General features: G+C 43.4%; 1 protein-coding gene across 6 annotated transcripts in view; it reads left to right on the top strand.

Moving 5' to 3' along the window:
* The first annotated feature begins 434 nt into the window (after window positions 1-434).
* Window positions 435-23,704, top strand: part of SIPA1L1 (signal induced proliferation associated 1 like 1) — a 202,399-nt gene continuing 179,129 nt past the window's right edge. For 4 of the 6 annotated variants that reach the window (XM_082760693.1, XM_082760690.1, XM_082760692.1 and 1 more), the window contains exon 1: window positions 435-544. The gene's annotated coding sequence lies outside the window, so the exon portion shown is untranslated. Of the gene's footprint in view, window positions 545-707; window positions 786-23,704 lie in introns of all 6 variants that reach the window. The other 2 variants (XM_082760691.1, XM_082760689.1) reach the window with 1 other exon arrangement.

Here is a 23,704-nt window from a genome sequence, read left to right as displayed (position 1 = left end):
CCAGGAGGCTGGAATCTGATGTAACGACACAAACCCAAACCACAATTCTAACGCAGAAAGTTGACAAGAGAGCTCCTGCACCAGAGTGGCTCACCCTGAGGAGCCTGGTCACCAGGAGCTGAGGAGCCTCACACACACACAGGTCACTATGAACAGTGTGTGTGTGTGTAATAACCGGGCACGGTGTTTAACTTTTGTACGTATTTATGTTTCCACAAGGCAGACCGGGGAGGGGGGGGTTCACCCCCGCCTCACAGCCCCGGCGCTTGGGCCGTTGCCTCAGCAACGCGCGGGGGCCGCTCGCCCCCGCCCCGCCTCTCCGGAGCGCGCAGGGGCGGGCGGCGGGGCAGCCCCTCTGCCTCTGCCTCTCCCTCCTCTCCCTCCCCGCCTCTCGCGAGAGCTGCGGCGGGCGGGCGGAGCGGGGCGGCGGGCGGCGTGCGGCGGGGCTGAGCTGAGCTCATCCCGGGCGCGGGCGGGGAGCGCCGCGCGGAGCCGGAGCCGGAGCCGGAGCCGGAGCCCAGCCTGGTCCGCGGCAACTTCGGGGGTGAGCGACGGGACGGGACGGGAGGGCAGAGGGAGGGACCCCCCCTCCGCCCGGCTGCACGCAGGACTTGGCCAGTAACTTGCCTGTGCGCGGGGAGTTGTACTTTGAATTTTTTTTTTTTTCCCCACTTTTTTTTTTTTTAATTATTTTTTTTTTTTAATAGCCGGCGAGGGGGGGTTGTGCAGCCGCCTCGGCGTCGCTTGGAGCCGGTGCCGAGCCGCCCGGTGCCGCTCGCAGTTAGGTAATGCGGCGGGGGCGTGCTGGGTGCTTTGGGGAAGGGGGGGGGAGATTTTTGGGGGGGCTCAGGAGAAGCTCCAGGAGCCCCTCGCGGGGTGCAGCCGGCAGAGCAGCCGCAGGAGAGGCGGAGGAGAAGGGGGCAGCCGTCCCCTGCCGGCTTGGTGCGCTCTCCCCCCCCGTTTTACGGCTCGCCGGTGCTGCCGTGTGCGGGGGGGCGGCCGCGCACCTGCGGGAGCGGCGCGGGGCGGTGCGGGGCCGGGGGGCAGCGCCGCGGAACGGGAACCCAGCAACTTCGGCGAGGGTCTCCTTGGGTAACCTTGGCTACAGCAGCAGCCTGCCTGGAGGGGGGAGGCGTGCTCGCACCCGGGGAGAAACAAGGAGGTGTTTTTTTTTGGGGGGGAGACGGGGTTTCCCAGCGATGCGCTGCTCGGGAGGTGGCCGGCACGCAGTGCTGGAGCGGTGCGGTGCTCACGAAGCCTGGAGCGCGCCCCGGAGCTGGGCACCCCGAGCCGGGTGGTGTGCGGAGCTGGGTGGCTCATCGCATACCCTGCCGGAGCACAGCCTGGTGTGTGCTTTGGGGAGCACAGCCGGCCTGCTGGAGCTCCGATCCAGGCTCTCGTTGTCAGCAACTACAGGAATTCAGCATCACCTGCCTTCAATTTAAGGTGTAAGCTGGTTTTGTGCAAGGCAAAACATCCTATTTCTGCATAAACAACAGGTTTTGTTGTCCGCGTTGTCCCTATAAGTACTAGCTGGAAGATGTGCATCTGTGTTTTGGATGATATGCGTCCATATCTTCTATGATCTGGACTTCATTCGTTATTTATTTGGAAGGGATCCCCAAACTAGCCTCTGTTTCCCTGCCGCTGGAGAGGTAGGAGAGAAAGGTGAAAGGGCCGAGGTAGAATTTGGTGACAATTGTAATGGCAGGGAGAGATTTATGAGTTGCTTCACTGTCACGGTTTCGTGCCTTAGGCCATCAGACGTCACAGCAGTTATTAATCCAGAAACACTGTGGGAACTTGAGTTTTTTTTTTTCTTGCTTATGAAAACACGTGTGCTCGGTTCAGGTAAAGTTGAAGTTTCATGATTGAATGTCTTATGTAAATATGATCTGTCCTTTTAATTGATTTTTATTTAATTGTAACTGGGAACAGAAGGTCCCCCCCCGGTTTTTTAACAGGGTTTATTTATGGACAGTTGATTAAAAGCTGTGCACTTAGTTGCTCAACAGTGTATTATGAAGGTGTTAGTGATGCTAATATAATGCTTAGTTTCAGAATTACTGCTTGGGATAGGCATACTTAGCTCTCAGTTGTGGTTCGGAGAGCCTCTTAGATCATGAAGGCAGAGGCGAAATGGGACGTCAGCTCCAATTGTGTTGTCGGACTGCAGAACGTGGGCTGACTAAAAAGGCCGGCAGGTGTAGTGGTAGGCACTGGCACGCAGCTAGGCGAGGGTGGAGCTGCAATGAGGAATAAAAATTCAGCATGGGAACGTGTAATCCACGATCTGCTTTTTCTGTAATCAAGTGTCTGACTGCCACTTCGCTCATGCATACTTGGTTCTAGGTTTGAAGAGTTTTTTTTTTTTTTTTTTTTTTTTTTTTTCTCGGAAATGTTATTTTAAGGTTTGGGATTAACTTCTGGATAGTTGTTGTTTTAAAAAACATGTCCAAATGTGGCTTCCCTTGTGTTTCCTCCCCCCCTTCAGGTTTTCAAGGAGAGTTGTTTCATCATGGTTATAGCATTCTGCTGCTGCCTTTAGAGCTTATCATTCTGATGTAGCTCTTATTGCCCTCTCAATTTTGTAAATGCATCTCAAATGTATCCCTTACTTTTTCCCGTGTATTTCAGAACTTCAGTTCTGCCATGAACATGTTATTTTACTAAGAAAGGAGAACAAAACTGAAATTAGCCAATGTTAAGAACATAAAGTACTCCTATTAGTTATTTTCTTTTTTAGTAAGATCACGTTCCTTCTGTTATGGAAAACAGGTTTGGAAATATGTTGGGAGAATGAGAGGTAGGCGAGTAAGAGAAAGGGCTGAAACCCACTTGAGTTTCTTTTCTACTCCTCTGTCTATTTTGTGGCATGTCCATTGTGGAGAAGAAAAAGGAAGACTTTTCTCCATAGCAGTAGTTTAATCCCTTCAGCCAGGGGTAGCTGCGAGCTATGCAGTTCTTACTGCTGCCGGGTGGAAATCCTGGATACCCCATGGGGTAAACCAGCACAGCTTCTGCCCTCATCCGAGTTTCAGTCACACACGTTGGTTTCCCTTATGTTGATGTTGTCAGAGTTTTCTAAACTTAGTCTCATTGACCCTATGAGTTGGCTCGTTGGCAGACTGGTTGGATCTGTTGTTTCCTTGGCTTTCTTGGCCTCATTTAGATTGCTTTTATTCCTCGGCAACTCCTTTATTTAGATATTAAGGAGCCAGTAAGGCATGATTTTACTGTCTCTTCATATCCTTTCGTATCTCTGCTTTTAGTTTGTTATTCATCTTTCAGGTTTTTGTTTCACTCACTGTTGTGGGAATGCCTTTTCTCCCAGTCCAAGAGGGGCGGTAAGGTTTGTGCTGGCGTGGGCTGAGCTGCCGCTGTTCTTGTGCCACGGTTGAGGTGAGGTTGCTTTCTGCTGCACTCCTTGGTATCGAGGTGGGATTAGTTTACATCATCTCTAGAAAATTTTTTCACTATTTCTTTTTTTTTTTTTTTTTTTTTTTGAGAGAATTCCGTAACCTGTTGGTTTAACTTCTTGTTAATAAGTTACAGCAGAAATGCAGCACTAGTAAGTGTGGTCACTTATTTATCAGTGTGTACAAGGATATTCTAAAATGGGCTAGGTCAGGCCTTCAAGCGTTCTAGCACATAAAATTAACCACGTGCTAAGTATCTTTCTGTGAGTTAGGGCAAAAATTGTTATATTCTGTGTTTTCTGTTTCCAGGGAGATGCGACTTCAGTGGCATGATTTGAAGTGCATTCCTCTAAATAGCAACTTCTAAATAGTCTGAGCTTTATATTTCACTGAGTTTGGTTTAATGTTTGAATGAGGGCCATCAGGCTGGATGTTTTTTTAAGTGGGATTTTGTGGCTGTGTGAGAGTTGAGAGATCGTTTAATGGGAAACAGTCGGCATTGTCTGGGATTGGAGCCTTACCAGCAATGGTTAACTGAGGGCAGGGTTGTAAAGCTACAGAGTATGGCCACTGGGGAGACAAGTGACAATAATGTTGTGGTTTTGACTAGCTCTGATTCTTGACCCTCGAGCAGCTGGCAGTGCGAGGTGAACATGATCTGCAGCAGTTTGTGTTTGCTCTGGTGGTAGTTCTGCACCCCGAACTTCGGGAAACTCTAGAACTTGCAGAGGCACTGAAACTGCACAATTATTTTACTGATTTTGAACATTAAACCGCTGATAAAATGGCTTTAGAAGTCCATCTTCTTAGATGTAAACTTAAATTACGGCACTGCCGCAGTCTATTTATTTTAAATCCTGTGGCACCAGTTTGCTGGGCGGGTTGCTTGATTTAGATTCTACCGCATGCCTTTTATGTGAAGTGCGAAGTGAGACTAAGCGTTTACAAGGCTTTGTTTTCTTTATGGAAGCATGCTTTAAAGAGCACTTCATTTCAGCGTGGCAACATAACACTTTTCCTGAGCTTGATAGCTGCTGAATTGTGTGATCATTGAGTGTTTTCAGAGCTCTGAATCCATACGTGGATCCTCTATTGCAAGCCCGTGTTTGATTAGTGGGATCAAAACCAGTCGTGGCTTCATCTCTCTGCTGACTTAATCATAGCAGCTCGTTTCTTGTGCAGCACGTGGATGTCTGTGTTGGAGAGAGACGTCAGGTTTCTGAAAAACGTGTGGCTGCGTAGAACAACTTCACTGAATGTGAGTTTTGTGAAAATATAGTGTGAAAGGAAGAGTTACTGAGAGCTGTGGTTGATGCTTAGGCCTGAGAGGCGGTTTGAGTCTTGTTAATGCTCCCTTGCCTTTGGCCTCAGATCCTGTGGAAGGGGAGGAACGCTTTCTTCAGGTGGATGTTGTTAAAAATGTGTGAACTGTTTTTGAAGACCAATTTTTAGTTCACAAATTTGTCAAAATTTACATAAACTGCTGGCGTATAGGGTGCAGTTGTTTTTGAAGCTAGGTTGTTGGGGATTCCTTATGGTTTACCTTCACTGCTGAGAAGCCTCTAGGTGGTGTTCATTTCAGTTTTGTTGTTTATCTTTTGAGGTAACAACTCCTAAACTCAAAATGCTAATTTTCAGCTGTCTTTTATTGCTGCTGTGAGACAAATGTGCTGATGTTGAACTTTTGCCTTTGTCTTAGTGAAATCATTTTGTCTGTCCTTAATTGATGGTGTTCCCAGTGGATTAAAAGCTTCAACTAGCCAAAAGCAGCAGAAAACCATCTTATTCCAGGCTGCTGTACAGCATGGGTCAGAAATTGAGCACAACTGAGAGAAAAGCTGCCCTGTCGCCTGCTTGACAGACACCGGTTACCTGTAAGGTGCTTGGCTGGTGTCATTTCACCAGCCAAGGTGCTTGCTCTCCTCTCTCCGAGCATCACAATTGTCCTATGAGCTTTGGATGCAAACAACAGGCTTACTGTATGCTGAGGTGATGTGGAACAGCATTAAGGCAGAACTTTTGATAGTGGCAGATAATATCTGTGAGACTGCTGTGGTAGCAGGACTTTGTGCGTGCCGGTGGCTCTGATACTTATCTCAGGTGTTCTGGTGGCAGTGCAAGCAGCGCTCTGTGAGGAGTTAACAGAGACTTTCAAACATCTGCATTTGCTGACTTAACCAGAAGTTGCATAGTCTGCAGAACATTTTTATGTTACTCTTGAGACTTTCTGAAATAATGGAAATTACATTTTCATATTGCCTTTTTTGGCTTTATTATAAGATACTGGTCTTACTTCTTGCTACAAATCATTGTTGTACCTCACACAGCCATGTGAAGCGTTCGGTGCAGGTTCATGGTGAATGGTCTTTTACAAGAGGTTATAATTTTCCGTTTTACAACTTTTCCCCTGTTCTTGGTGGAGTTCACCACATTTGGTGATCTTCAGGGTGGTGGGGTGGGATTTCTAGTTTGGCATCATCTAGAAGAAATCTAGTTCATGCACACCAAAACAACCATTTAAAAAATAGAAATTCAGGGGATCGTTAAACAATGACCATACTGTCCTAGAGAGGCCTCGGTGAATCTCCATCCTTGGAGACTCAAAACTGTGTCAGGACACATCTGTGAGCGACTCGTGGTGTGGGATCAGCCCTGTCCAAGCAGGAGCTGGGGCATGAGCTGGGCCCCCACCTTGGGCCCTGCTGTGGTTCTGCACTGCCAAGTGGTGGTGGCCGAGGCCTCCAGCAGCTCTTAGAGGTGCTCATGTAGATGCAGTTTAAACTGTTCTGAAAAACTGACAAAATCTTCACAGCATATATATATACATTTTTTTTTTTTTTTTTGACTAATGTAAAACAGTTTTACTTTGGTATCCAGCGTGTTTTGTGTCTCCTGCTCAGGCCGCAGCACTGCATTGGTGTGGGTTGATCACACTTTGCTGGTGTAGGCTCAGGTTGCAAACCCGCGGCAGGAAACCTGATTTCCTTTATCTGTGAGCAGTTGAGAAAGGGAGCTTATTTATTTATTTATTTCCCTGCAAGAAGGTGGTGTAAGAGGAAACGTATGCACCTTCAGCATTTGTCTTCTGGCAGGACTGTAGCACAAACTTACTCTTGCATGTGAATTTTTCTGGCAAAAATGATTTTTTGGTCACATTATTCAAGTCTAACGTGGCTTTGTCTACACTTTGTGGGGGGGTGGTACAGAAAAAGAATGGAAGATGAGAAACTGCTGGCTTAAACACATGGCTGTCACTCAAAAGCTGTTGCAGTTTCTTATCTCTGAACTCCTTTAAAAATCTTGTTGTCTTTGTAGTCAATGCTTTTATTTTTGCTTTCTGAATTACCAATACTATTTTTAAGAACCAAAATGTTTGACGCTATTTTGGGGGGAATACTGTTGCATGTGCCAAATAGGCCCCACCAGGTGAGCCTTGGAAGGCCTTCCCAGTGTCTGCTGGATGCAGCTGAGACTTCCACCAATCTGTCGATCCTTTGCAAGTTGGAAAGGGTGAATTTGCATTTTGTGCCTTCGGTCCATGCTGAAGGAATGTGCAGCTCTGCAGAAGGAAGTTATTCTTGAACATTCCTGTGTCTTTAAAAATAATCTTATCTTTATGAATGATGTGACACTGGCAGTGATCTTTTACTTTGCAAATGTATTTAACAGCTTGTTGCATGAATCATAATAAAGCAGTTCAATAGACTCCACTGTATTGATCCGACAGCAGCCTGAATAAAGAGGGAAACCTGATGCTTTCCTTCAACTTTTGCTAACGCAAATATTTAGAAGTGAGAACAGAAAGGCGATACTTATGTAAAAGCTATTTACTTAGTTGGGCTTCCCTTGGATGTGTTTTTCTTCACTCTTTCCCTTCCTTTGCAGTTGTTGAGGAAGGCCGTGCTGACAGGAAGCTGGGCTGTTTTAACATTCACCCCCCCGGTTGATTTCTGCAGCATCCTACAGGGTAGTCGCTGCCGTGTACTTGACTTAACACTGGAAATTCCCATCATGTCCTGAATTTCGTATTGTTCATCTCATTGCCATACAGAAAGACTGTGAGGGGAATCCTCGTTAGGATGCCTTTGGTAAATACAAACACGGCAAATGGCAGTATAATCTCAAAACGTGCCATTCTTGCTGAATTGGAAGGGCCTCTCTGGGATTTTGAGTTCTGTGGGTTTTTAGAGCATGTCTGTACAGGGAAATGAATGGCTGCTGATCTTCTGGAGAACTTCCCAAGACAGACACTTTCATTCTGCAATTATAACTATATGAGAAGCTCCATGGAATAATTTGGGAGCCGTAAGTTAATTCTTGCCTTGCTATACAGTTGCTGCCCTATCTAGGCAAAGCCTAGATCTATAGAGCTATATATCGTGTATATATATATATGTTAAAATTGTCAGGACTTTTTTGTTTCAAATAAACTATGATAATAGTTTACTTTTGCTTTCACCCAGAAAAAAAAACACAAGGTTGATTAATATGCTAGATACGTTCAGAAACCAGAGAATAGGTTATTCTGACTCTAAACAACAGCATTAAAATTGGGCATGAATGTGCAACAGTGCTGTATTTTTCAGATTTAATCATTTGTATATGTACTGTTGATGTAGTAAAGACTTTCAAATTTGTTAGTAATTTAAAGAACATCTTGAGTGAGACAAAGGTATGGTAATAAGTAGTAATTAAATGCTGCAGAGGGTGCTCATCACTGTTATTTTAACAGAAGTTAGTCATTATCTGCTGATTGCTGGCTTCATTAAATCTTAGTTTTTTAGTTTGTAAGTCAGAGCTTACATACATACCTCAGCAGCTGAACTGAGGCTTTCCATTCTTGCATAGCCGAAGTATCTTTTGTTCTTGGATTTTAAGAGTAATGACTTACCTCAAACTGCCAACAACTTTCTGCCTGCCAAGGGCAAGATTGCAAATGTTGTGAACGTGCTCTTTAACTACAGATAATGCATCTCTCCTGGAAATTGGGGGGAAATATGTCAGTCTTATTGAGAACAACTACTTAGCAGTTGTGCAAAACTGGCCACGTGAAAAAAAAATCATAAGCAAGTTAAATGCTGCCTCCTGTAAAAGTACAAAATGTGCAGAGATAGAAAATACCTGAAGTGTTGGATGAGGGAGACTTTTGCTCTTCCTTATTTTTCTTGAAAACTTGTGCTGTATATATATATATATATATATATATATATATATATATATATATATATATAAAAGAGCTATATATGGTAGTTGCCAAATAATCCCAGCTATGATGTAGTCTTACTTTAGGTGACAAGTTTCTTCAGGGTCTTGGGGCAAGTGATTAAGTGACTTTGGGCTAAAAAAAGACTGGCCTCACAAATGGGTGTAGGGAGAGAAATTATGGAGAGGATGAAGAAGGAATTTGTAGATCAAATCCCTATTTCGTCTTTCATTTTCTCTTAATAGGAAGACGTAATTAGAGTTAACAAGGGTAAAACTTGGATAAATAGTGGGTAAAATGGAGAGCTAACAGATTTCAGGTAAATCACATTTTGATCATTTACTTGTTTGGAACAGGTTGGAGGGTAGTGATGTGAACCTTAGGGGAGCTGGGGTGGAGGATACTTGTTAGACCAGTGACTATTTAGATGTAAGAAGCTGGTTTCAGAGTTGGAGGAACTGTAAATGTTGTAATGTTGTTTGGCTTACAGTTGTTGGTTGTTCTGATGTGGAGAATGAAAAGACTTCTGGCAGAAGGATGAGCTTCCTTTAAGGTGGTGTCAAAGCATCCAGAATAAGCATGGTTGATATGTATGCTTTGGTAGATAACAATACTGAAAAAGGAGAATTTTGTAATTGTGTTTAAATACTGTAGCTGAAGCCGTGTGATCTGTGAACTGTATCTTCTGTTTTTCCATCTCTTTTTCCCTGAGTGTTATAATTCAGAAAAAGAAGGGTTCAAAGATGTCTGATTCTAGCTTAAAATGAGGTAAGAATTGAAGATCTGTTTGAAGGGAGGGGGGAGAAGAATCTGCACATCTCAGTATAGAGGAAGCTAACTGCTTAAATTTGTCGAGTTTGTTAAATTTGAATCATGCCTCTCTCCAGAATGACTAGCTTCCTTTACAGCATCGCTGGAAAACGTGGCCAGAGCTCTGTCTTTGTAGTGCAGCTACTTGCTTGCAGCAGCAAGGTGAGGTTTCCTGTGGAAACTGTTAGTAAACATGCGAGCATATTGACCTGAGCACAGCTTAAGAGTTTTAATTAATTCTTACTTAAAACTGAGCTATGAATTCAGTCTTTACTGTTCCTATCCGATAAGAATGCTCGGATAGGATAGGCGGTGTGCCTGGTTGTGTGGTCTTTCACGGTCAGTTTTTTACACGGAGAAAGAAAAGGACTTGGGGCACTGTGCTGCAGTATTTCAGTAACGTTTTACAGGTGGCAATAAAAGCTTTTGGCTCTGCTGTAGTATGTGGGTGTTATGTGCTTGCAGCTAAAGTCGTTTAATGTTGGCTTTTAATAGTGCTTCTGAAAATGAAGTAATTGTGTGCGCAGTATAATGCAAAATACCCTTAAATAGTGGTTGGTTTCTGCATTACACTATTTTCTTGTTGCTGATAACGGAGGTACAAAAACCTTTTGGTGGTTGAGATTCAAAGCAATTTTGCCAGGTAAAAAAAAAAAAGAGCTTTGTAAAGGTGGTGGGTTTCTTCTTTCTGAATCTTGTGTTAGCGCTGGGTGACTGCTCTATTTGCACCGCGAGCGTTTCTGGTTTTCAAAGAGTAATAGCAGTATCCATCTTGTTTGCCATAACCTTTCTGTGTTTGCCTCCTAATAGTTAGCTGAGATGCCAAAAGCTCTTGAGATGTACGGAAGCTCCAGGTAGGTTAGCCATTTGGGAACTGGCACCCCTGGACGCAGGCAGTGCATTTTGCTGTCCCTGTGCTCAAAGCTCAGAACCAAAGGTGTAGGATACTGCTGGAGTGCTGCTGCTGTTCGGTTTATAACCATGGTAATTAGTGCTGAATGTCATTAAGATGAGTGTATGCAATATTAATAAAACTTCTTGTGGAGTTGAGCTGTCGTCATTATCCTGTTGAATGGCTGTGATGAAAAGCTGCTTGACTCTTCCCTGGAAGCAGAGCGAGTGAGGAGGGCTTATGGTAGGGCCTGTGAGGTCGCAGCCCCTCTTCTCTGAGACACCAGGCGTGAGGACAGACTGCTCTAATAGCAGCCTACAGCTTAAGCATGCTCTCCCCCAGGTTTTCTCATGTCTTGTGAGCAGAAAACAGTTGTCCCAGTCTTAAGGCTGTACAGGAAGAGGGAAAAGATGAGGAGCGGGCTGTTGCTCCTGCTGGAGTTGATGTGGTCTGATCCTTTCTGCATCTGAAAGGCTCCTGGGAAAGGTGTGCAGGGTGAGGTGGGGTTATGTAAATTGTTTTTGCCAGTGGCAGAAACTGATTACTTTTGGGGTGGAACTCGATTTCCTTTTCTCCTCCCAGCCCCAGCTGGTGTGGTGCAGTTGCATGATAATTAGGCTGCTCTGTGTTGAGTGCACTCAGCGTCACTCATTTATGGGAACTAATGAGATTGTAGTTTGATGTGACACTGCTGTAATACCCGTGCTTCGTATTCATTCATTCATTAGTTTACCTCGGTGACTTTGTGAAATAAGGAAGTGCAGGTGCCCTTGAGCAAGTCGTTTTAACACCGCACATGAAAAATCTGTAATAGCGTTCAGAACAGAAATTGTCTCGAGCTTTAGATTTCATCACACCGTGGAGAGATTTATTCATAGCCAGCTGCAGAGCCGTGCCAGCATTCTTGTGCCAGCCCTGGTGGCTGCGTCCCCCATGCCTGCAGCTCACTGTCCCCAGCCCCTGGATCTCCTCTACCATGTCCAGCCAGAGCTAGGGGAGTGGTTGAGCAAAACCATGCTGGGGCTGTGCTGGCAGTTCCCTGGCAGGGGTTAGTGCTCCAACCTGTGCCCTGGCCTTGTTTTAGGCACTATTACAGCTTTAGCTTGGTAGCTCAGGTGTGGATGGCATGTAGCAGCAGTAGTGCAGTGCTGTGTACCAGCTAACCCGCCTCTCTGCTCAGCAGCACTTACTGAGCTTGGGGACAGCATTGCGCTGATGTGGCTCTAGTGGTTCTGGTGCTGGTCCAGTGGCTTTAGCACAAAGGTCAGCATAATAGCTGGTGTGCTGCAGAATAAAGTAATACATAAATAGGTTTGATTTTAGTTCCCCGCTAGACATCCCTGGCTCAGCGATCTTTTACACATTATGATCTGTAGCAATAAAATCAGAGAGATTGTCTGTAAAATTGCAAAAAGAATAAAACAGACTGCCTAACAAGTGACTGAAATAAAATCTGTAGAAAGTGTCAATTCGAAGGCTGTTAGAAATCTATTTTAAAGTGTTCTTTAAATCCGGGTTAATATCCTGTGTGGGGTCTGAAGTTGTGTTTGGGAAGGATTGTGTTCAGGAGCTGCAGGGGAAGTGTTGCCTGGCTGCGCCCAAGTGTGCCGCTTCTCCTAGCATCTCTCTACTGATGCTGTGTCCTGCTGCAGGCAGCAAAGGTGCCTCACGTTACTCCTGCTTTTTTCCTGTTTTAGTTTAATCTGGTTCCAGGGAACATGGTCTACATGTTCTTTAGCTCAGAGCCGGCTTGCATATGCCTGTGTTGCATGGCAGCCGCTGCTGGGGCAGCACCGCAGCTGTATCCTAGATATCTGGTAATGAGTTTGAGGGGAGTTTGCCCTCAAAGTTTCTGTTTTCCGATGGAAACCAGCTTGTGTCATCACGATCTCTGTGCCTGCATCTTTGTTTTAACTCTTCTTCTTTCTCCCCATCCTTCTCTATTTTTTTTTAATTAAGCATTTTTAATTAAGGGGCTGTTGTTGTAGCCCCTTCCCTCTGATTTCTCTGAGATTTATGTACATAAATCTCTCTGGTCAAGCACGAGGAGAGCTTTGAAGGTACCAGGCTCTGGTAGTTCATGCAGCTACTTGTTCTGTATAGACTTCCTTCATGGAAAAAAAATGCACAAGACAAAACACTACGGGAGCGTGTAGCAGTATCGGTATTTAGGTTGCTTAATAGTTTCTGCTCTTAAGTGTCCTGTCAGCTTGCTTTTTCCCCTCCCTCCATAATTGTTCACATGACAAAACAGCAGGTTTTCTTGGTGGAAGACATCCCTATGTACCGGGGAGATGTCTTCCCTCATGAGGTCTAACAGCATTACTGTGGAGAGATGGGATGCTGCTTACCAGGAGCTTTTTCATGCTAACTTTTCTCATGGAAAGTCTTGTCCTGGTGCCAGAGCAGCGAGATGTGTGTGTGTTTCAGGCTGGTCGTGTGGGGTCTGGAGGAGGCATGTGGGTGAGCTCCTGTGCTTGCTACCAGGTGTGGTGGCATAGTGCTTGGGTGAAGGAGGAGGTGTGATGGGGATGAAAGATGTTCTTGCCTTTGTTTGTCTGACTGGTTAAAACTTCAGCTTTTTTCTGGCACATTTTCTTGCTATTCTGCCTGAAAAGCCAAGCAGATGTGGTTGGTTAGTCAAGGGGTGCAGGAGCTGGTTTTTCTGAGTCTCACTGGACAGGCAGTAGGGGACACCGAAAGAAGAGGACATCCTGACATTGAGAAGAGGTTTGGTCTTCTGCATGTCATGCTTTTAAGTGTTGGACAACAAGGCTTCAGGTAAAGCAGTATTGTAATGATTTACTTTTAAACTTGAGATTGATTACAAGGTAGGCTAGTAATGTAAGATACGTCCCTTTTTAGAGAGGCAAAACAAAGTGTTCATATCCACATATCAAAATGTTATATGACAGGGGAAAGTCTCAAACAAGCTGCATGCTGACCCAGGTCCCTTGCAGCAGAGGCACCATGTGCAGCGCTAACTGGGCTGCTCTTCCTCCAGCCTCCTCTTCCTCCCCTCCCAGCTCTGCTGCATCCTCTCGGCCTCAGCAGCCACCATAGGATGTGCAGCCTGGGCTCGGTAAGCTGTTGCCTCCTGTCCCATTGCCTCTCAGAATGGGGATCTATGATCACTTTTCTATTAAAGAGTTGAGGATATGACTGTTTGCAAGGCCTGGTACTGGGCTGTAAGGCTTCATGAATCCTCCAGGTGAGAAATTTGGGTTGTGGCTGCCATGGTAATGCAGCCTTGTGGTTTGTGTGGCAGTAATCTGTCATAAAGTCTGAACTTGTGTGGGCTGCTCTTCATCAGGCAGCACTGCAGTGCTGGGCTGCAGGCCTGCTCTAACACACAGTGCTTTCTTCTGGGTACAAAAGGGGAGAAAAATTGCAGAGGAAGCTGCGTTAGTGGTGGGAGCAGAACCTCATAACGTATCCAAACCTGTGTGAAGGTTACAAGATGAGAACACCGGTTCGATGATGCTCCAAGCAGGGCTTTAGGATTCCCAGTACTGGGTCAAAAGTACAGTAGTCACATCATGGAAAGTATTGATCCCATAAATTATTCTGTTTTAATTTAAGAAAAAAAAAAAAAAAAAAAAAAAACGAACAAAAACCACGTACCAGCATGCCTTGTTTGCAGTAGGCATTATTTATTCAGACCACTACAATTCTGTACTCGTTTAAGTATTAGGCACTTTCCTGACACTGATGGCAACTTGGTGTCATGTTCTGGCACACGTGAATTTGATCATGTGCCCAAGTCTCATTTAAATTTAACTTACCTTGGTCTGTGATGTGGTAATGCAGAGACTGCTATTAGCTGTGACACCATCATTTTAATGTTTTCTGTGACAAATTTACAAATGTTTGAAAAAGTTTACTTTTCCATTTTGCCTGTAACTTGTAAATGATTTAAAATGCGATTTGTCTTTATTCAGCATTTGAATGATAAAGGGAAGGTTGTACACATTGTACAACCACGGTTGTCTAAAGTTACAGGAGGGTGCTTTTAGATCTGATAAACACTAGTGTTCATTACACTTATCTTAATTTTGGACACGATTCATTTTTAATGTTATGCCAAAACCAAAGTCTATTCCCAATTTTGTAAAAATAAAAAAAACCTCAGCCCTAGTGAAAAAGATTCTTGAATTCTCTTCAAGCTTCTTGATAGAGATAAAAGGCTTGTGTTTTTTTTTTTAATCTGGAGAATGCTTAAAAGTAATGGGGCCATTAGAGGAAAAGATTTTAATGGGATCATAAATGTTCTATTTGGATCTGTCTTATTAGACATGGTTTAAAAATTGAATCTCCTTCTGAAGCCATTTACATATTCAAAGTTCTCAGTAATTGGCCTGATTCTACCACAAGCTGCTATTTATTTTTCAAGACATGAATTGGTCTTATCTTTAAAAGTCTTTTGACCTTTCTTTTAAATCATTTGGAAAAGGGAGAAACGTACTTGTCTAGGGCTGTGACTAAATGCTGTCTCCTTGGTTTTGTTCTGCTAAAAACTTTCTCTCAGCATCCGGGGATGGTTTCCAACAGGATAGGAGATGCTGAGCTTCATGATAGTGTCATGAGTGCTAAAGAAAGGCTCCAAGGACAGCGTCAAGAAGTGCTGGTGAGGAGTTTCAACTGTTGTTGCAACACTGGCAAACTTCTGACCAAATGTTTGTTAAGAATACACGGCTTTTAAACTTCCCAGATGTTTTCTTAGGAATTCCATTTAGATTTTCATTCTTTCTGCATGGCATTTATCAGCAAAGTTTGGAAAGAGGGAAAGAGTTTTTTAGTGTTTTTTTCCTTCCATGTTTGATGAAACAGGAGTGTCTTCTGTTGAGTTTCTACAAGCTGAAGAGCCTTACCTTGGTGTGATTGTTGGATGTCAATACCTTAATTTATGCTTATGCTACGATCACGTCTGGAGGCATCGTACAAATAAGCGAAACGCTGTGCAGATACAGCTGAGATTCTGCAGGTGGATGTGAGTATCCAAACCCTCATGTTCCTATGGAGGCTCACCTCCCCTGACCCTGCAGATGCGGTTGCCCAGCAGTTCTGTCCTCTTGGTTCTCGGGAACCTCTGGATATCCTCAGTCACAGCTGGCTGCTCCCAGCAGGGTCGGGATGCTGTCTGGTTGGGTTTCGAACATCTCCGAGGATGGAAACTCCACAGTCTCACTGGGTGACCTGTTTCAGTGCTCAGTCACCCTTACAGCTTTTTTAATGTTGACAAGATGTTTCTAATATCTAACGTGTAGCAGTTGTACTTCGGAACGCTGAGCACAGTGCCTGCCAGGAGCTAGGGGAAAAGATTCACCAGGATGCTGTTGAGAAATTGTGTTTCATTGTTTGATTTCTGTTCTGTGTGTGGGCCATGTAACAACTGCAAGCTAGAGCTATTCACTGGATCTCTGTTAGATAGCTAAAGAACAGCAGGACAACTTCACTTTCTGGCCTAGCAGTCTGATACCATGCTTAGCTACCATGTTACGTTTCCTGAAAGCTTTCAGAGAACATCATTCATACCACTGGTGTTTTGCTGGTGTGCAGGAAGAGGTGGCATTGTCCTTCTGCAGGTGGGCACAGAAGTGTCCCGCCGCTGCAGAAGGCTGACACATGTGAAACTTCACACCTTAAATGTTAAACTTGCTTTTGACAAACTAGTTTTCCTGTATATGTGTGAGTCAGTCTGCTAGAGGTCTGTTTTTTCTCTTTTCTGGAAATGCAGTATCTTTTCCTATGGCAATGAGGGGGGAAATGCACCGAAGACAGCATACTGCTGCATCGCTGCACCTCCAGAGAAGCTCAGTACCACACCTGAACTGGACTTTCTTCAGGGAAACTGATGTTTTGTGGGCCTTGCTGTGTATTTCTCTCTTTACCACACTTCTAATGGTAGCTTAAGCACTCAGAATTACTGCAAAATTTGCTATTTATTTTTATGTGATGCTTGCTTTGTATCAAGCATGATACTGTGCATGCAGGTGGTTCTGGAAACCTCACTCATTCCACACAAAGCAAGGATCTTGCAGACCTGTGTCTCTTGCACTGTAGTCATGTGGATGGCACAAAATCGCAGAATGGCCTTGGTTGGAAGGCAACTCTGGAGCAAGGAAGGCAGTCCAGCCGAGCCTTCTCCAGAGCAACAGCCCCCCGTGCCCCAGCCCGCCCATGTTCATCACCTGTTTCAGCCCCCATCCTCTTCCCGGTGTCTGCTGGATTGCATCAGGGTGTCTTCCTGCTGCTGTCGAGTCTGGTGAAAACTGGATGTGCTGGTTCAGCTGAGGTCTCAGGAATGCTGAATAAAGGTGAATGTCACTTCTTAGGCTCAGACGGCACTGATGAGCGCTGCAAAGCTAATGCTGTGACTTAATCTTGCCTACAGTTTAAGATGTGCTTTCAGAAATTTCTATTTTTGTTCCTCGATGCATGAGGAACCTTTGATTGAATCAGTTTTACCTTATTGCTGTTTCCAGAAAGGATTATTTACGTTGTCTGGCTTGAAGGAGACTTTCTAATTTGTAGCCAGCCTTGTTTCACACAGCCGCAGACTTAATCGATATGTTTCACTGCTCTTGGAATTTTTTTCCTTCTAAATTGAACTGGGTAGATGCACGTCATTTTAGTTATTCTACCGATGTATTTTGCTTTATGTGGCATATTATGTTGGTTCGTGTTGTTGTTTCTTCAACCCAACCATGAAACAAACTGTTGTGGTTGTCTGACTTTCAGTGGAAAACGTGATTTTCTGCCTGCTTTATTCTTAGTATCTTCTTATCAGCTTCCAATTTCTAAATTGCCATTTGTTTGAGCTGCATGCAAGGATCCATATTTTAATGTGTTGCCATTATAAATCAATAAAACTCATACAAGAATGAATGCTTATGGGAGAAATGTGAAAGCGGCCATTCTCAGAAATAGTGAATGGGGGTGTGATGGGGTGGTGGGGCCAGCGGAGAAGAGACAGGGAGTGTATGTTTGTCCTGGTGGCTCGATCTTCCACGTGAGCCAGCGAGAAAAGACGCTTTGTCCTTGCTGCTCGTGTCTCTTGCCACACTGCGTGTGATGCCTGGCAGGCTACGAGCTCAGAGCCTCAGAGCAGGAGCTGGAAGTGCTGGATGCTGTCTTGGTGCGGACACAGCTTGATCTGGAATGCAGCCCCTGGGCTTAGGACCTGATTCAGGCCTCTCCTATGGTAAGGTTTTCAATTATCCAACTTTGCATTTTATGCTGAAGGCTAACTTCTTTTTGCAAAAACTTGCTGGGGTCCACACAACGTTGCTTGTGCCATGGTTGGACCCGTCGGGACCTTGATTGCTAAGATGGCATGCAGTGTTTCAGGGCGTGAGGACAAACCAGCATGCAGCCCCTATTTGTCACAGCAATTTTGCCTTTCACCTCATGGGGAAAGATTTATCTGGGAGTAATTTTGGCTCATTGAGCCACGCTTGCTATCTTGCTAATGTTACCTTTTTCTGCTAAATACATCAGCAGACACAGAGGAGATAAAAATGTAAACAGCGTGTATCTGAGTGGCTTCATGCTTCTTTGATTATTTAAATTATTCTTTTTTGTCTGTCATGAAATTAAGTGGGTTGTCATGTGGAATTTCAACTAACTCCTGTTGAAATTCGCCTCTGACCGCTTATTTTATTTCCATCACGAAGTTCTTTCTAACAACCTGTACAGAAGAAGATTATTTTCTGTGCACCTGCAGCTTACTCTCTGTAGTTATAAATGTGGATTTTGTAAACTGTGATTTATTCTTTTAGAGAAACTTGTGGAAGTGTGCACTGTTCATGAGACTGGGCTGTGTTAAAACTGCACTTAAAGCTGTTTCAGGTTCTTTAAACTGCAGTGCATGTCTGCTTTATTCTCCCAGTTCATCTTCATACCAGCTTCACGTGAGCACTGTTTGTTTTCCTTTGCCATTTTCATGTCACTTGAAGAAAAAAAAAATCAGTGTATTCACGATTACAAACTTTAAAAGAAATTTGAAACTATTAAGAGTTTCTTAAGGAAACTTCTAAAAGAACACTGCTTGTAAACAAAGGCTATCGGTTAAGACATTAGTCTGGCAAATGGTGGCATTTTCTGCTTTTTTAAATGGGTTTCATCTTTGTTCAGATTCCTAATCTTACTGGTGAAATAGTGTTATCATAGATGTGGATCAACTAAAACTCACTAAACTTGCAGCAGCTTACTTCTTGATTTATGTATGTAATTTGTGAGCATTTCTGGAGAAAGCAATGGAACATTTTAGAGTGGGAAGTCTTAGTGTTAATTTATGTGAGATGTGAGGCTTTTATGTGGGGAGCTGCATTATTTGAGGCATTATTCTTTCTTGGTGAAGATCTGGTGTGCTGGACTTCAGAATGGTATTTGTTTTTCGAGGGCTGAGGGATTGGAAGATGAAAATCAGAGGAAAGGAAATAAAAAGATGTTCTCATTTCAGACTTGAAGAGTTTCCTCTGTGTGAACTCTTTTACATATGGGATGTCTAGTAAGACAGATAAGAAGCTGAAGAAAATTGCAGTGTGGTAAACTTGAATTAATTTTTCTCTCCTTACCACTAAGTGCATTATTAAACTTTTTTGTTCAAACTGGATATTCTTAGTGGCAAAATATTAGAATGGACAGAAATGTTTGTGATTTGTATCCTAAGGCAGACCCTGGGCTGGGAGGCAGGCTTGCATATGTGCAGGAATTACTGTGAAAGAGCTTTCTGCAGCTCTCTTCTAGGACAGTGTCCTGCACTACATAAACATTTGGTATGTGCCTTGACTGGAATATGTGGGTTAGTAAGTTGGCTTGTTTTCGCTTTAGCTGCGAAGGTTGGATCTGGAGATCTTGCTGGCTGTACTTGCATTTCAGTATGTACCCAGTTCAGGTTTAATTATGGAAACTAAAGCTGCTGCAAAGTAACTGCAGCCAAGGCGAATATTTCTTTGAATTTGCTAGGGACTAAGGAGAAACAGAGTTATGATCTAGCAAATGTGAACTCACAGGGCTGTGGGAGCATGGGAAAAGCTTTTTCTCCCCCAAAAAGGGATGTCTCAGCCCAGATTGAACTGAATGTCTTCCCTGGATACCACGTATGAAACTGATTGGTCTGTCTTTTTGTGTTTTTTAGTAGGCAACAAGGAGGCTGCTGGTAAAAGCTTAATTCTGTGTTGCATATGTAAGCCCACAGCAAGGCAGTAAATCAAGCAGAATTAACTGAGCCATCGGCTGGTGGCCACTGGAAGGAGAGAAATATGAATGGGCAGCAGGGAAGCTCTGCTGTTGAAACCCAGACCTGTACCTGGCAGTCTTTGGGTTGAGAGCCATTGTTAGTAAGGCAAAAGGCTACCGAAGGCATGTGGTTTTATAGGGTGGCTGCATTGCTCAGCACATCAACCGAGAGGTAAACCTTAACTCCAACCCGCAAGAAGGCGAAGCAAAAACTGACACTGCAACATCTATTCCATGCAACCCACTGGCTATTTCTGGTAATAATCATATGGATCCAGCAAGTTCTTCTGCAGCCATCTTAAGATACCTGCTGCTTGAGCACAGCCAAGTAGTGCAGAGCCGTGTTATCCTATGCATGTTGAACGTGCCGCTCCCATTGCGGATGCAAATGGGTGATGTTTTCAGCAGGCAGGTGTTCAAACTGATTGTTCAGCTAAAGGATGATCTTGCCAAAAGGGCTGTTTGTGTTTAGAGCAAATTGCACAAATTGATTCCCTTTGTATACCTAAAGGAATATTGAAGCATACGATGCATACATAATTGAACTTGCCATGTAGGCACATTCAGTTTCACAGTTCACTCTGTGGTGCGCGAAGCGAATTGCTTATATGGGTATAGCTGTGACTAAAAGGTTCTTGATAAGGTTTATTGCAAAAGAAGAGAACATATTTAGATTATTTTTGTCATGCCATTGTTGCAACACCCCCCCCCCCCAAAAAAAAAAAAAAAAAATCAATTCTCCATCTTTTGACTTATTTTAGGTGAAAAACTTTTCTCTGGACTTGACCAGATTTTGACTGACAGGAATGAAACTGAATATTTCTGTGAGCCTGCATCTGTCTGGAGGAATTGATGAGCGGGATAAGAATTCATGTAACTTGCATAAACCTTACTTGCATGAATATTTTGGCACTGTAATACTGAATGTGCGACCTCTGGTGTGCAAGTGGAAGGAACAAAGGAAATGATGAAGGGTAAAGCCAGCAGGCAAATCCAGTCTTTCTCCCTTCCAGCATAAGGTGAAATGTCATTGTTCTGTACACTTCGGTCTGGGCAGTGCTAGTGGGCACTCTGAAGTGCTTCCCACACTACAGGTCTGTGGGGGCAGGATACAAAGTCAGGTGAAGGAAACTAGGTGTATATTTGAATTTGAAAAGCGTTTTTTCCTGTCAGGTATTAATTTTGGCTGATGAATTTTGTGGCACACAGTAAAAGCTCACATTGTGAAGAAGCTTGAACGGCAGAAGTGGGCTGAGAAAGAAGCCGTCTGGTGCTTTTGAAGATGACTTCTGCAGAGTATGGTTAGACCGTGTCTGGATTTTCTGTGTTATTTCTCATAATTTCTTTTACTGCAAAGCTGTAGGTGTTTCCTGGTACAGTTTCTGACCTTTTGTTCTTGAGAGCTCTATGTCGTTCATGGACTAAAAAGTAGTGACTTGTTAAAAAAAAAAAAAAAATCCATTGTAGGTATTTCAGAGGGTCTTGATGGACAGGAGGGACCATCCTGTGGCAAAATTGACTCAGTACAGTGACTTTAGACTTTAAAACTCTTCTGTTTCTACTTAGGGAAATGTAATTCTTTCAGTGGAATTCTGGATTGGCCTTGGCTCAAATCTAATGGATTTGGCTTAATTTCTTTTAAACAGGAAGAATTTCCGTGCTTGATATGATGGAGCAGGGGAAAGTCATTTGCCTGTGTGCAGGTGCAGTTTTGCGTGTTTCCTACAACAAGGATGGCTGAGAAGAGACGGTTATAGATATACTGTGGAGCTGCAGATAAGTTACCTAGGGTTTGTCCTCTTTACTTTCATTGCTTACAATCTAGAAGACTATTTCAGAGTTTTCATAACTTTTTTTCTTAGAGCCTTGTCTGGAGGAGTACTTAGGCTTTTTATTGCATTGATTTGTGTCATAATTATGTCATTCTTCTCTAAAATAATTCACACTTTGTCTTTAATTGCAATTTGAGCTGGCATTGATAGATGTGTTTTGTGCATTTTCAATACTTCCTAAGTAATTGTCACCTAACCTAAACTATACAGAGATGATCTGCATTAATATATTGCATGATAGGCCATCTTATTTGAATGGCAGCAAGCAAGTTTTATATGTTCAAAGTAACAGATGTGTAGTTAAGATAGAAAACTTTTTTTTCATTTTTGTGAGCCTTAACCTTATATCAGTTCCTAAGATTATTCCTGATTTTGATCAGGGGAGACATCTCCCAAATCAGTTTGTGGAACAGCCTTGGAAAGGGGCTCACAACTTGCATAGCACTCTTAATAAGGAACAAAGGTGCCTCATCTGTCAGATCTACACCTACATTTGCATTATGATGGTTGTTTTTCACTGATGGTAACTGCTGAAGGAGCCCTGGATTTCCACTCTCTGCTAGTTTTTGCTTCTGGGCCGACCTCAGGTACGTCACCGCGGCACAAGTCCTTGAGTCATTTTGCTGGCGCTCTGCCCTCCACCCTCGTACGGGCTTGCTCAATTGAGAAGGCAGCAGAGAGGCAAGAAGCTGCAAGATGGTTGCTCATCAAACCACATCCTAAAAATAGTGTGGCAACTTTAGGTGTTTCTGGGTCTTTGTACATTGTCTTCTCTGAAAGACCAGCGAAGCTGGTAAACATACCTTTGAAGAGCAGTGAATCAAACTGGAAAAGGAAGGCAATTAGTTGAAAGCTGCTATTTGTGAAACAGAATATAGGTTGTAGCAAGTGCAGCACTTCAAGTATAGTGAAGCAGCTGTCTCATATTTGGAGAGAATTTGGAGCCACAATCATTCTTCTGTAATTCTTCTATTTTTTTACCCTCATGTCTTCAGATGGGGATGTTGACTGAGGCTGCTGTGGGTCACTTTGGACACTAGAAACTGGGATAAGGCAAACAGCCTCTTTCTTTACACAGTGTGCAGCTGTTGGATGAGAATGACCTAGCTGTATTTTAAGCTGTATTTGAAATTTCTAGATGACCTGATGACCTCTTTGGTGCTCTTCCTTTTTTTTTTTTCATTTCCCCTCTTGTTGGAATGCATCATACCTTTTTTTTCTGAGTGCAATTCTGAGAAGAGAAAAAAAAAGCCTCAACATCAGTGGTCTGACGTATATATGAATTTTCTGTGTTGTAATGAAATTTACTGTTCTGCTTTTTTTTTTCTCTCATCTTTCCAAACGGTGTTACAGTGACATGGCTATTGCTGCCAGCTCTGTGCAGGGCAGATCGTTTCTGTGAGTGCATTCCAACAGGTGTGTTGTTTTTGTTTTCCTAGCATTTATTTTGCAATTTAGGATGAACATAATGCTTCACATCTGTATTTCAGTCCAGTTTGAACAAGTTGAGCTCAAGTGGTGGTTGAGTTGTGGTTTTGATGGAATGGTTGTTTGGCAGGCTGCATTCGTAAACACTACGGTGCTTTCAGCACATAATATTTTGGGGCAGTCATAGTGCAATTGCATAATCTTAAATTATCTGCTTTACAAATAAGAGATGATTATAGCGACTGAATGCAAGCACTGAGCAGTTGAAAATTTGATGCATGAAAAAGAATCTAACTTCTTGTCAGTACCTCAAGCTTTATTCTAAAAACAACTTCTTTTTGAGGGCACATTGAGCTCAACCTAATATGAATCTCCTGATGATAAAGGAGCGTGAGAGAGTTGTTTCGGATTTTGTAGGGGCTCCTTAATGAAGTGTGTGATTCACCTCTGGTCACTAGTCAGTACCTTCAGGTGACTCATTTGTGACCCTTGTGATGCTCCACGCTTCCCCAGCCCCAAGTGATGGCTAGAAAGATTTGATTTATTGTAAGAAAGATGAATAAGAGAAATCTAGTAGCATTCAGTATGTGCTGAATAGCATATAAACTGAAAAATGAGAGAAGAGAGCTGCTTTTGAGAATCTGAGAGTTGTTTAGATTCTTGTTAATGAAAACTGTTTTTCCATGTATCAGTTTTGGGGATTGTTCAGTTTAAGCCTTAAGTGCTGCTAAAACCCTGACTAACAATTCTCCTCCTCTTTTTTTTTTTTTTTTTTTTTTTTTTCTATTTGAGAAGAAAATGTAAGAATGGGTGTATTACAAGCAGTTCTTTTTATAGCATTTTATTAGCTTCAGAACTGCCGGAGCTGGAGATAACA

Source organism: Aythya marila (genome assembly GCF_965140915.1).
Source record: "Aythya marila genome assembly, chromosome: 5".
Taxonomy (NCBI): Eukaryota; Metazoa; Chordata; class Aves; order Anseriformes; family Anatidae; genus Aythya; species Aythya marila.
The sequence above is the reverse complement of the archived record's forward strand: the minus strand, read 5'-3'. Positions and strand labels throughout refer to the sequence as shown.